This window comes from Camelus bactrianus, chromosome 14 (assembly GCF_048773025.1).
Source record: "Camelus bactrianus isolate YW-2024 breed Bactrian camel chromosome 14, ASM4877302v1, whole genome shotgun sequence".
NCBI classification, from domain to species: Eukaryota; Metazoa; Chordata; class Mammalia; order Artiodactyla; family Camelidae; genus Camelus; species Camelus bactrianus.
Window position 1 is genome coordinate 69,307,204 of NC_133552.1, and position 14,679 is coordinate 69,321,882.

General features: G+C 50.0%; 1 long non-coding RNA gene across 1 annotated transcript; it reads right to left on the reverse strand.

Annotated features, from left to right (window-relative positions):
• Window positions 1-39: 39 nt before the first annotated feature.
• LOC123616119 (uncharacterized) lies at window positions 40-10,903 on the reverse strand. Its single transcript, XR_006723975.2, has 4 exons — window positions 10,461-10,903; window positions 10,182-10,376; window positions 3,538-10,095; window positions 40-3,050 (listed from the first exon to the last, which is right to left on the reverse strand). It is a non-coding gene; the product is annotated as an uncharacterized LOC123616119 (long non-coding RNA).
• Window positions 10,904-14,679: the final 3,776 nt, after the last annotated feature.

Below are 14,679 nucleotides of genomic sequence, written 5' to 3' on the forward strand. Positions count from 1 at the left end.
CCCCGTTTTCCTGCCTGTGCGGTGGTGACAAGTCCTGCGTCGTGGAGCCTTCGGGAGATTTAAGCCGGGTGCCGGGGGTCGGAGGCTGGCGTGGTGAACCTCCCGGCGTGACGTCTGCTGTAACCGGGTGTCTGGGCCCCTCGTTCCCCAGCCTTACTTTCTTTCCCCACCTCGGCTTTTAGGACGGGTGCTTTAGGGAGCTGAGGTGGGCCTCGCAGCTGCTCCTTCGGCAATACCCTCAGAGGCCCTGAAAGAAGCTCTAAGGGGTCGTAGGACAGATGGGCGGCCACCAGGCCCCGGGCTCCCAGAGAGGTCGGAGCTGACGTGCGAGAGCCGCTGGGCTAGAAGAACAGCTTCATCAGCCTCTGGGGGTCCCGAGTTCTAAGCAGGGACAAAAGACAGTGGAAACTGACACACTGATCAAGTCCTGGCCTTCGGGGGCCGATTGTTCCAGAAGTTACCGTTTAGCTTCCTGGATTGTCACTCGAGATCATCGTCTGGCTCCTGCGCGTCGGCCTCGCCGCAGGCTGGCTTCCTGGGTGGCCGTTTGCAGGGGAGGGCTGGCTTCCTGGGCCAGCTGCTGCACTCTGCGGGCCAAAGTTCTATTTTCATGTGTGTTCTGGCTGCCGTCCGCCCGTCTACCCAGTTTCTCAGTGTGAGTGCATGACATGACGTTCTGACTGTGGGACTAAACTGCCTTCTGAGATGAATGCTTAATAGTTCTTGATAGAATATTCTTAAAGAAAATCACCAAATGTTACTTGAACTCAGTAGACAAGTTCCCAGAAATTTCCTTGAGAAACCAGCAGCTGCGACTATTTAAAGACTTCCTTTCACCCCACTGCCCGGAAAGCTGAGTTGGTTGGACTCTGCATCTTTGCCCCCGGCTCCAGGCTCGGAGCAGGTGGCAGGGGCGGGAGCAGCTGACCGGAACCAGTGTCCCCAAGGCCCTCTCTGCTCCTGCCCTAGGTTTCCTATCCAGAATCACAGAACTGGAAGGGGCTCAAAAAGTGACTTGTCCTGCCCTGGCCCTGGAGGAGCACTTGTAAATTGTTGTTTCAAAAGTCCAGCTGGGACCAGACATGATAATCTTACTTGGCGCCCGAGCATCGGATTAAAACTTCCAGAAAGTCAAATGGGAAAAGCAGCCTCGAGAAAAGGAGATGAGAAGCCACGTCTGTTGGAGCCAATGGCTTCACTGGGGACTTTATGGAGAGGGGAGCACGCTCTGTGGGCATCACTGCCTGAGGCCGATGGGCGTGGTGTAGACAGCGTGGTATAGACGGCGGTAAGTCAGAGAACCGCTCCTCGCCAACCACTTCTCTGAATTGGCCAGTGTCACGGTCACATTCAGACCCTCTCAGCTAAATACGTTCATTCCTGTCTTCTGTTTGAGTTTTCACTTCCTTAGCAGCAGGCATCCCAATTACTTTTTTAAATGAACTTAAAAAAAAACTTAAACCTACATAAAAATTGCAGGTAGCAGTACTTACAACAGTACAATGAAACATTTTCCCCTGAACCATCTGAGAGTAAGTTGAGGTCACCGTACTCCCTCACTTTACAAGCAAAGCCTATATGGCCACGAAATACCTGTCGAGTCAGGAAACCAGTGCTGACGCCCAGTATGTTGGCAGCAACGCAGCCGTCAGGTTGCTGCTGTCCGACCCTCAAAGCCCGTTCAGCGTACACTGCTGCTTATAAACAGATCAGAGCTATAATTAAAGAAGTAAGCTGTGTAGTGTAACAGTAAATAAAGTTTCTATTTAGTGATATTTAGGGAGGTGACTGAGCTAACACTGAGAATGTTCAAAGCTGTTCTTTGGCTCACAAGCTAGTCAGCACATACTCTCCCCAGAGCAGTGTCGCGGGGTGTCCAGCAGCCGAGTGTGACCCTAGTCCTCGGCTGAGCGGCAGCAGGGCTCTGGAAAACCCCCGCCGTCATTCCCACGCCCTCTGTGGAAGACGTGCGGTCACTGGGTGACTTAGAGCTCTGCCACTGCGGACAGTTTTGAACAAGGACGGTTTTCTTTGCTCAAAGTATGCAGATGACTTGTTTGCTTCAAGTTCTGACCTAATCATCTCTCAGCCAATCTCTTAACTTTCTGAAACAGTGTCTCTCGACTTTTTTCTCTGTTCATTTCTCCAGAGCATCCTCGGTTGTGGGGCCGTCCCATGTGCTGTGGGTGCTCCAGATGCCAGCAGCACCCTCAACCCACTTGCGACAACAAGAGTGTCTCCAGACATGGCCGGTGTGTCCCGGGAGGCAAAAACAGCCTCCAGTCCAGAACCACCGCTCTGAAAGGTGCATCGTTTTACCAAACAGAGAAACAGAATTATCCACTTCTTTACCTAATTTGCCTCCATTTTCAAAATCGCTTCTACTTTTGTAATACTTTTAGCCACAGACACATGACACATGAAACATCACATCTGTAGAATCAGATGAAAAGTTACATGACCTCACTGAACACATATTAGTAAGAAATAAACTCCAGCCTACAAGGATAAAATGAGGTTACAATGATTTCCTTAAGGCATCCAAACTGCAGGATTTTTCTGGCAAAAAGTTTTCTAGCAAATTAAAAAACTCAGGAACACTCTATAACCAGCGTTTTTATAAAACCCAGACAAACATCTCCTATTCTTGGTTATAACTTGAAACGCAGTTGAAACAGTGTTCCTTCTCCCCACTGGAAACGAATGCCCCAACAGAGGCTGCGTGTGGTGCGTCAGGGAGGCCTGGGGATGCCTGCAGGTGTGTCTCAGGTGCAAACGCCCAAGAGGAAGAGGAGACTTGGATCCTTACCTTCTGCAAAGTGAAGCACCTCTCTTGTTTGCTTCTTATCCGCCCAGTGAACTCCCTTACAGGGACATGTCAGTCTAGGACTTTGCCAAAGCCACCCGTTCACCTGGAAGGCGTATTCCTTCCCTGGTTTCCACCTGGGAGTAGGTTTCTTTGTAGCATGTCGTCGGCTGTGCGTTTCCCTTTACTGTTTTAATGGTTATTTTCTGTATTTCTTTCTTGGACTTGTAGGTTTTGATGTTGCCTGTTCAAGAGAAGATGATGAAGGCACGGGGTTGCCAGCGGCACTCACAGTGGGAGGGGGCTCCAAGGGACCGCGCTGGGTGACAGTGGAATTTTCACCGTGTGCTGGCCCAGGATTGCCACATGGCTCTGTTTCTTCAAGACAAACAGAAATCCTTATTTTCTGTGAACTATTCCTATTTTCAAATATGCCCAACCAATTGACAAGAGCTTAAAAACACTGTGGTTCAAACAAAACCTTTCGGCAGGCTGGAAGTGGCCCACCTGGTGTGCGGCCCCATCTGTCAGTTAGGAAACCCAACTGCGGCCTGGCCGCACCTGTTCATAGCCCTTCACATGGGAAGCATTTGGATACGGGAGCGTCTGGCCAGCCAGACCTCTGAGAACTTCGTAAACTCGGCCTCTCCTGGGGGCGGGGGGAGCTGGTGTAGACCCCCTGCCTGTCGTGCAGGGGCAGCTCTTTGCGCAGGTCCCCGGCGACAGCTCACCTGTGGCTCTGCCTGGATCCACCTCCACCGCCCAACAGGGCAGGCCGTCCCAGCGGAACCCCTTGCAGAAAGTCTAGCGCTCTCTGCGGCCCAGGGAGTTGGGCTTGGTTCCGCCAGCGGGTCTGGTGCTCCTCCATCGTGGCGGGATGGGAAACAGCCCTGGGAACAGGACAAGGCCGAGGACACGCCGCAGGCCGGACAGACCTGCCCCCGCCCGGCTGTCTTCCGCTCCTTCCCGGGTTCCTTGGAGACGCCTCGCGGGGCGAGCCGCCCTTACCGGCAGGTCTGGACGTAACGGATGCCTGACACGCACGCTCCGGCCGCGAGCTCCGCGGGGAGGACACGGGGTCTGAGACGGTCAGCTGCCCGGGCTCAGGTTCCCGGCCTCGGCGGGGCCTCGCGTGCTCGCGCCACGCCGGCTGGTGAAGCAGCCCACCCTCTGACAAACAGCTGTGTCGTTCTGCACGCTGAAGTAGTTTCTGACCGAAAGACGGAGTCCTGACTGGCTCCACTTGGTTTTATGCATCTCACCCTTGGCCACAAACAGTGCTACAAAAGCTTCCAAAGAAAACTGAATTTATAAAAGCTAGTGACCTTCTGGTCAACAGTGACACGTGATAGGGAATGCTAGCTCTCAGCCAAACAGGAGGAATGGGTTCTGAACAAAAAAACGTGTTTTCTAAGTAGTTTGTAAATGCCCTCACGACGGCATGTGGACGATATGCTCTCAGGGAACTGCCTGCTGTCTGAGGGGCGCCAGTTTATTTTTAGGTAGTAACTATCTAAACTATGCCATTCAGTAAAAAAACAGAACAAAACAGCCCCCCACTCAGGAAATTCTACAGCTTTAAATATTCTGTTTCCCGAGCGAATAGGATAAGTGCCTCCCCTGCCTTAACGCTGGTGCAGAATATCCACAAGTGACTCTGTGTGACATTGTCTTGCTCGTATCTCCATTTCTGTTACCAGGAACCTGAACTCTATAACCAGAAGTAGTGGGCTGGCGGGGAAGACAGTGAGGGGACAGAAATACACGAAACCAACATTTAGGGCAGGCTTTCTCTGATGACATTTTGTAGGGAAACTAGTTGATTCTAGTCAAACAGCTAGAAATTTTAAAATAAACTTAATAAATCATTCGATTTTGAAATTTGTTACTCAATACATTTTAATGTTTAAAAAGACTGGTTTGAATGACATAAACAAATGAATAAATGTATCATTGGGGAAAGAGGGGAGGTTTCACTTTAAGACTAATGGGGAAAATGGATCGCTGACAGTCACGATGGTAACCAGGCCGGCGAGTCAGCTCGGCAAGTTGCGGGATGTGTGCCGACTCTCAGGGTCCGTCTGCAGGGAATCATCATGATGATGAAGCGAGGAAAGGCAGGCCTGCAGTAGAGGAGCGGGCAGATGTCCCGATGACGTGGCCTTAATGCCACAGTCCTGGGAGAGGCGGGCACCACGTGCCTCCTGACGGAGCACCTCTGTGCGCCGTGACCTCGTCCTTACTAGCTCCATCCACAAAGACCCTATTTCCGAATAAGGGCACACTCCCGGGTGCTGGGGGTCAGAACTTCAACACATGGATCTGGGGGTGCACAGTTCATCCCACAACAAATGGCATGGTTATCGCAGCATTTAAGAGAAATCCAGTCCTTTCTCCAAGGAGCAGTAACTCCAAGAAGTTTCTGCAGTGCCGACAGATTGTCACTGTTTGCTTTCCTAACAGCATTTCACAAAGCACTCTAACAGAGCAGTCTGACCTTTTAACAAAACTGATTAAAATTATTTGTGCTTCAGAGAAATCTGCAGTGGTCACTGAAGTACCTGGGGACAGGGCACACCCATCAACACGCTACCAACGTCACCGGCTGAGACACAGGTTTGTCCTCCCGAGCAAGAGGGTCAGTCAGGCTCTTCCAGCCTCTCTCCTTGGAGAGGTTGCTTTTGTCTACATAGAGAGCAAGCATAAAGTCAAGGAGGGGCCAGGGCGGCCACCGGGTCCCTGTGCTCGGGATGACATGTGGCCCTGGTGCAGAGGGCCCGGGGCAGCTGCAGCCTCACGTCCAGAGGCTCGGCTCTCCAGGGCTAACTGGGTGTCTGACCTAGTCAAGAGCTGGAAGCACTGCTTCATCGGAGAGATGCTCGGGCCTGGGCACACTTGTCTGTTTGCACACCCTGCAGATGGATCCAGGTTCAGCCTCCAAAAACGAAGCCGCAGGACGGCCGTGGAGGACACTGAGGCCGTCTCCCTAGATGCATTTACCTAGAAGTGGGAGGTGTAAGCCAGTGGTTCTCAGCCCTGCCTGGGAGCTCGTGTGTGTGCATGTGTGTGTGTGAGCACCTGTGTGCTCCTGTGACCTTTTATTTCAAGATCATCAAAAAAAGACTATTCCCTGCCTATTTCTCTTCACTAGCCTGTTGAAAATCTGTGACAATTTTGCCCAAGGTAATTTCTTCTCCGGGATGAGCTCTCCCTATATTCCTGGAAGGACTGCTCATCAAGCATCGATTGAGGTCTTCATGCGAAGCACCGTGGCAGACACTGTGGACGTGACAAGGGATGATTAAATCACAGCTTCTGCTTTTAATTAATCTAGAATCTCCTGAAGGAGGTTATTTAAAAGACTACGAATACAGAAGAAGAATTACAGTAAATCCCATAAAGGAGGTATGAACCTGTGTAACAAAGTTTGATCTCCAAAAGTTGACTAGATGCTTTGTGAATGATCTGTAATTTAACTGCATTGCAGTCAGAGAATAGACTTTATAAGAGCTGAATCTTTTAAAATGTATTGACACTTTATATCCCAGCATGTGGTCTGTCTTAGAGAACATTCCATGTCTACTTTAAAAAAAAAAAGGTATGTATTCTGCAGTGGTTGGGTGTGGGGTTCTACAAATACTAATCAGATCAAGATGGCTGATAGTCTTATTTGGATATTCCACGTCCTCGCTGATGATTTACCTGATTGGTCCACAGTTACTGAGGGGGATGCTGAAATCTGCAACTGTGAATGTGACCTTGTCTACTAACTTCTTTAATTCTGTCAATGTTGGTGTCATGCATTTGGAAACTCTATTATTAAACACATACATATTTATGATCATTATGTCTTCCTGACAAATTCACTCCTCGTCATGTAAAATGTCTCTATCTCTGGTCATACGAGACGTTTTGTAGTCTCTTTTACCTGAACACGGCCACTCCACACTTCCAATGCCGTCTGCGTGGTGTATCATTTTCCTTCTTGTTACTTGAACCTGTATGTAGCCTCATATTCATGCGCCTGTATCCACAACGCACTGCAGGCAGCATGGAGTTAGGTCTTGCTTTTTTAACAAACATCTAACCTAGCAATCTCTGGAAGGTTTAGTCCATTTACATTTAATGGAATTATTGATACGATTGGATTGTGTCTATTCTTTTGTTATTGGTTTTCTGTTTCTCACACATTCATTCCTCTGTTTCTTATTTTCTGTTGTCTTTTGGAACAATTGGATGTTTTTTAGAATTCTCTTTCAGTTTCTCTTTTGAATTTTTAGCTAAGCTCTTTGTGAGTTTTTAAACGATTGCTGCCTAGTTAGTAATGTGTATTCTTAATTTTCCGGTCTACTTAGAGTCAATATTGTGCCACTTTATGTAACACATAAGAACTTGACAGCCATACGTTTTCATTAACTACCCCCTTGATCGTCACACTATGGTTGCTATATGATCATAGCTACGTGTGTTACAAAGCCACAGCAAAACGTTATGGCTTTTGGTTTAAATAGTCACACAGATTTTGAAGAGATTGAGTAGAAAGTAAGTTTTACCCACTCGTTTACTGTTTTTGGTGCCTTTTGTTCCTTCTCTTCCCATTCCCCTTCTGCCTGAAGAACTCCCTTCAGCACAGATATGCTGGCAGTGAATTCTTTTCACTTTCATTCACCTAAAACTGTCTTTATTTCACCCCTATTTTACAGAGATATTTCCCCTGGATATAGAATCTTATGTTGAAAGTTTTTTTCCCTTTTAACACTTTAAAGATATCATTGCCTTGTCTTCTGACTCCAATTTTTTTCTGTGAGAAATGCCATGGTCCTTAAACCAAAGGCTTGGGGGCTGAGAAGTTGATTTATAAGTTCATGCCTGGGCTCCACTCCAAATATTCTGATGTAATCTTTGATCCAGCATAGATTTTAAAGGTTTTGAAATTTCCCTAGATAACTCTAAAGAGAAGACAAGGTTGAGAACTGTTGATTTAAGTGAATAATGATAATCCTATTCCCCATGGTAACAACTGGCTCATGGCTAAGTGTCTCTGGGCCAATTTGAGCCAATGAGCAGTTACTCAGAGCTTCTGGGATGTTTTGTCTCTCTTGCTAGATATGAACGAGGAACCACCATGCCCTAATTACCACTGGTGGCCATTGGATGGTTATGAGAGAAAACATCCTTGGATGACATTAACCTTGTAAACAGCACAGGGAAGAGAGAGATCCATTAGGGTCTACAAAGACCGCATGGAGCTGCTGAGCCAATCTGAACCATGTAGGCTCCCTGTTATGTAAGATAATAAATAACCTAATTGTTAAGGCACTTTTGGTCAGAGGTCCCCTTTACTGGCAGCCAAAGATAATTTAACTGATAGAAGAACAAAAATCTTCTTCACTGTAGGGTCAGCTCAGAACCTAGAATAGTGGGTAGACCTCAACATGCTGTGAGAGGAGAGCAGAAGAGAAGAGGGACAGGACAGCAGGGACACTGGGAGGACAACCAAAGTGTTCACAGCTCCCCGGCCACCCCTCAGGACTGTGCGCTCAGTGCTTTGGTATTATTGAGAATAAACATTAATTTTACATATATTTTTGGAGAGTGGCATCCTCTTTCACCCTTTTGCTCTAAATACCTCAAGAGAAAAGAGCCATACTCCTGCCTTGTAAGACTCTGCTTTACAGGACTCTGGAATCTATCAGGATATAAACAAATTGTTAGTGACGTCTGCTACCTTTGTGCTCAATTCTTTTCTTACTAAAAGCCACAGGTGAGTCATGCTGACCTGGAGATTCTACCTTCCCAGTCTTGGTAGGTAAGGAGAGAGCCCTGTTTCCCTCTGCGCACCACCCTATTCCCAGTACTTGGCCTCTGACCCCAGATGTGTGGGTGTTTTCCTCACACCAAGATACTCTCCAGCTCTCCTGTGGACACCAGCTGGGTGTCCCAGAATCTAACTCAATTCTGATACTGTCTACATGGAGATCGCATCGATCCCAGAGGTTACCGGGTCAGTCCTACCCGACTTGCCCCCACTTCAAATGCGTAATTGATTAAACCATTGGTCATGAGAGATTAACTCAACCTGGGAAGGCGCTGACAGTTCCAAGCCTCTGATCACATGATTGGTTCCCCTGGAAACCAGCCCCCATCGCGGGGCTCCCCAGGAGCTCCCGGCCCCTCATTAGCGTAGAAAAAGGCACTATCACTGGACATGCCAAGGTTTTAGGAACTGTACCAGGGAAAAGACCAAATAGATGTTTCTTCTTATAAATTCACAGAATCACGCGACACTAAGCACACGCTCGGCCTTGTCTTTGAGTGTGTGGTCTGTATGGTAAGTCAACCCGCTGTCCAGCCCCATCTCTCTCCTCCCTCCACTGCCGAAGTGACGTCCACTCTCTCCTCTTCCTCCCTTGCCATTCATACCTCAGCCATGAAGGGCGACTTCTGGTGCTCGTGGAACTGAAACTTAACCTACAAATGCAATCAGATGGTTTCCACTCCTGGCTCTGCTTCATCGCTGCTCGGGGTTTCACACTGTCACCCCTCCTTCTCCTTAAAGTTCTCTCCTCCCCTGACTTCCACAACACCCTCTTTTGCTCATCTCTTAACTGCTGGGGGCTGCCCAGGGTTCTGACCTCAATGTGTTTCTTTCCTTACTCCGCACGCCTTCAATGAGACTGTCTGACCCGAGGACTGGAAGGACCACCTTTCATCAAGGCGTCTCCCCTTTCAGCCTTCTGACTCCACAGTGTGGTGCGTCCAACTTCATACCAAACACGGTCCTTGTGTCTCTCACAGGCGCCAAACGTAGTGCGTCCATCTGGGTGTGGTGTTCAGTCTGAGAGATCAGATAGGGCTGTTCATTGGTTAGTTGGCTCAAAAATGGACTTCGTGGTGGCCAGTACTAAATGAAGTGGAGACGCCTGGGCGTGCCCAGAAGAGGGACCAAGGCCGAGGGAGGCTGGAATGTGCCAGTGGGTTTACCAGGCAAGACCTGCTCACCTGGCAGGGTCCAGAGGACACACTCTTCACTGTGAGCGTGGGAAGTCAACCCAGGAGGGGAGCCCAGGAAGGCTCTGGGACCACCCTTCTCTGGAGGCAGATCTCACACGGGAAAGCTAAATGCAGTGGGAGTAACAGGGTCCAGGTGTGGGGCCAAGAAGGGGCACGACCCCCACGGGCGAGGCTGGCATGGTGACTTTGACGGACAGCGGGGTCCAAGCAGGGTGGGGGGATTGTCCACACGGAGACCTCTGGCATCGGCTGGCTGGCTGGCGATCACGGCGTTTCTGGAAGAGAAATAGAGGACTGTTGCTACATTCTTACCTGATCTTATAAGCAGAGAAGTTCGAGGTCGTGTGAACAAAAGTCCAACCTGAATTAGAAAAACAGAGGGTCATGTGCCCCCCAGTCAGTTCCCAGACTTGGCCAGTTCTCAGTCCCAGACTCTTGAATTAAAGGGGGGGGGTCCATTTAAGGAAGAAGCCCGGTCCACTGCCGATGATGGACTGTGAGTCTTCCTCCCAGCCTTCTCCAAAGAGAATGCAGCCCCTCTCAGGGTGACTGGGCACTGGGGAAAGGGAAATTATCAGACATTCAGGACTGCCAGACACTGGCTCTGAACTGACACTAATTCCAGGAGGTCCAGACTCACCTCAGCCACCAGTCAGAGCAGGGACTTACGGAGGGCAGTGGGTCCCCTGACCAGCCCTGTGGGCATCACCCCAAGTCTGAGACGTGTCCCTGGAACAGACACGCCCAGCCGCTGGCAGGGCCACCTGCTGGAGCGCCAGGCACACTGCCATACAAGTCACGGGTTTTCAAAACACTGTGGGACACAAGAGACTCAGCAGAGTTGTAATGCTTTTGAAATGGCTATGAGCACAGGGACCTGCCGCCCCTGAGTTTTTCTTGTGGCTGACAGTTCAGCTCTGAGCTTTGCCCCGGCCGCGGTCCTGCCTCATCGTTCCCGACCTGCTGTCCTTGCTCAGCGAGGTCGTGTGCAGGGGAAGCACCCCCAGGGGCCCTGCGGCGCTGGCTCACGGCGGGCCAGCTTTCCTTCATGAGCCGCAGTTGTCACAGCTGCTGCCCTCACTCCCATGTCTGGGTCATCACCCTCCCATTCATGTTTCAGGATTCATTGCCACGTCCCCAAAACACCCCTGGTTAAATGAGGTCATCTTAGAACATTTGGTGCTCTGTCTCAACTGCTTGTGAGAGAGGATTCTGAAGCTGTGACTTCACTGATTATTGTTCACTCTGTCTCCATGTGTGGAGGTCACCCCGCATTTTTAGGACAGTGTCTATGTGATCATGACTCAGGTCATTATGAACTCCTCTTGCGGTGACGTGAGGCTGAGACCTAGCTCTCTTGTTTTCTCCATCTTGATGCCTGGTAAAGAGTAAACAGAAACTGTAAACTGAAAGGTGGCAGGTTAGCAATTTAATATTTCTTGTTCCATAAAATGGAAAGCATCACATTTTTTCTCTTTATTCATTATAGACATAATTTCCCCATCACCAATAAATATGTGGGCAACTTCACTGTGGTTTTTTTTTTTTGCAATGTCACTGTAAATCAAATATGAAAGTCACATTTAGAGGGGAGAAATCTCCAAGATGCTCGGATTCTGGAGCTGAAATCAGAGAGCATGAGGCCCACTCTTGCATGACAGTAAATTGAAACCCAGAGAAGCAGTCATTTGCCCGAGAGTAAATAAAATGTGATATAAGGTCATCAGTTGTAAAGCCCTCAGTTTACATGGGAAATAAGAGAAATGAGAACTGGGAAGAGGGGCATGAACTACAGCGTGAAAAAACACAGGCCCGTGAGGGACAACCGCACCCAAGTCGCCCGTCGCGGCGCGCCCAGCTCTGGGTGCCGCACCCGACACGTAGTGGGTGCTCAGGAAAGATCTGTTAGATTGTCACGTAGAAAGCAGACCAGAGAGAATGGTTCAGTCACCTCCGCAGTTGCTTCTGCTCATCTGAGTGCTGACCCTGTGAAACAGGAAATCGCATCTCTCATCTTCAAGAAAACGCTGATTTACTGATTCACTTGGTTATAAAGCAGAAACATGAGATGAGACAGTGCCGAGCACGGCAGGATGAACCTAAAGGCTTTGTGTCTTCTGCACTTTGCTGTTTCAAATATGTTTCTAGAAAGTCTTAGCTTTCTCTCCTTGTTGAGGATAGGATTCAGACCTTGAGATTCATACCAGATGGGGGAGGCTCACTTCCCACCCTTCACAGTGGCCGGAGGGCCCCACTGCTCAGATGCGGGCTCATCTTAACTCACCACACCTGCAAAGACCCTCTTTCCGAGTCAGGGCACAGTCATAGGTGTAGGGGGTCAGGACGCGAACTCATCCTCTTGGGGACACAGTTCAGACCACAACGTGCAGAGCTGGGGGCTCCTTACCCCTCCCCTGGGTTGTGCGAGGACCCCAGAGGCTCACAGCTCCGAGCAGCCCCGCCTTCCTCCATCGGACCAAGCTGACTCTGGGCCCCGCTCGTCTCCCCCTTCCCACGCCCACCATCCGCCTTCGAGAAGCTTCCCTCTCCCGCCAGGCCGAGGGTTGACCCCAGAGCCCGTCTTCGCCGCCCGGAAGGCCCCCGGGACCTGGTCATCCGGCCTCCCTGGAAAATGAAAGATGCAGTGCCCCCCGCCCCCGCTTCCTTCCAGGCAGCGCCGCCCGCCCCCCACCCCGAGTGGAAACGCGAGCGGTGACCGCCCCCTTGAGGTCAGGGGAGCGCGGCGGAGCCCCGGCGCCGCTCTCTCCGCTCCTCCACCTGCTACTCCCCGACCCCGACCCCGCGAAGCCCCGTCCGGGGACGTGGGGGAACGCGAGTCAGGGGAAGACAGGAAAGGGAGACTGAAATGCACTGAAAGCCAGGGGCAGGGAGAAACAGTAAGCAGAGAGGGAGAGAAAGACATCACAGGACAGAGAACAAGGGAAGTGTTCGTGAAGCAAGTTGCGTGGAAACAGGCAGAGCCTTATTACAACTCCCTGCAAGGCTTTCGTGTTAAAAACCAACGTATAACAACAAGCCAGTCACCAGAAGAGAAATCCTGTACGACTCCATGTAAATGAGGTGCTGGCGCCATCAGATCCAGAGAGCGGAGGGGGACGTCGGGCCGGGGGCGCCGGCTGGGGGTGGGCTGGGGGTGGGCTGGTGTTCAGTGGGGACAGCTTTGGTTTTGCAAGGTGAGAAGTTCTGTTGGTTGCACACCAACGTGAATATGTTGAACACTACGAACTATGCACTTAAAAATGGTCATGATGGTCATTTTATGTTATTTTATCGAACTATGAAAATTAAAAATAAACATGTAACATCGCCTTCAGTTTAACCTACAGGACTTCTGCCCGCCCCCTTTCTGCCCATCTTTCCAATATTCAGCTTTAGTCAACATTTCTTTTTCTGCACTACGTATTGGAAATGATACAGGGGGGTGGCCACCCCAGTCGTACTTCCACCACAGAAAGAGATTTCAGAAGGGACAGGGAGAAGGGTTGAGGAAATGCTGAGGGCAGTCTGGAAAGAGAGGGTTCACAGGGACTCAGGAAGGGAGGGGACTGGGCCACCGTGCAGAGTGCAGGCAGGGGTGGGGCAGGTCCCTCCAGAAGCTCCAGACAGGCCCCTGCAATGGCGCCTTCACGGCCTTCATGGACATCGGGCCAGTGAGGTCCACAGACAAAAAAGCAAGCAGTGCCTTTAAGCCCGAGCGCCGACTCAGCAATATAAAGGACTGGACCGCTCACTGCCTGTTGTGAGCTGTCACTCTTGTCCAGTCCTTCTGTGGATCCGTGAGCCTAAAGGTCTCCGTGCCGTCCCAGCATTAGGAGCTGCTGGAGCTATTGCCACCCCCGCCGCCGCCGAGATGGTTCCCACGGAAGGAAAAGCCAGAACCCAGGCTCTGGGAGAAGAGCATCCAGCTTGCATCCCGGCCTCTGTATAAGCTGCGATGCAGGAGAAAGTGTGCTCATTCCAGGGACAGCCTCCACTCCCCCTGACACCCCGCTGCACTCGGATGGCTGCACGTTCCTGGAGCATCTATTCTGCATGGAGCACTGCTGATGTGGGAGTGATGGCAGAACGCGGCCATGGGCTCCCTTCCTGGGGGGCCTGCATCGTGTCCAGCATGGGGGACCGAGGGGTTGGAACATCAGTGCCCAGATGGTTAAATGATTTTCACAGATGTTCTGAAACAAAGCTGCAGTCATTACAGCTCTTTTCACTCACCAGACATCATTTCTAGCACTCCAACCTCTTTTTCACCTTTTCTACTGAACTTTAACGCTGATTTATAGCAACTGTGAGCAAAGACGAATTCTACCTACTGGTTCTACCTGCACTTACTTATGGTGGCCAATAGGGGGCGTGTCAACAGCTTCATTCCTATTCCGAAAACATCTTAATTTAAAAAGTACGATCTCAAATTTCAACACATTTATTAAAACATAAATATTCAACTCCTTGAATCTCATAGGACTTTTATCACCCTCATTAATTTCACTTTAGTCTCAAAAATAATTTTCCTAAATGTCTACAAATAAACGTTAAAGGATATAGATATATTTTTAAGTCAACATTTAAATTGGAATGTAGCATTTGTACAGAAGAGCTCACAAATTGTAAATGTACTGCTGGAAGAATTTTTACAAAGGCAACACATCTGTGGGCCACCAGGGCGAGACATAGAATGTCACTCGGAGACTCCCCTGCATCTCTTCCCAGCCATTACTCTGCAATGCAGGTGCACTTCCAGCTGCTCTCCCCCCAGGTCAGGCTCTCTGTCCTTACTCGCTGAACACCGGGTACCACACTGTGTGTCTGGGGTCGTCTCAATATTATGTTCATGAGATTGT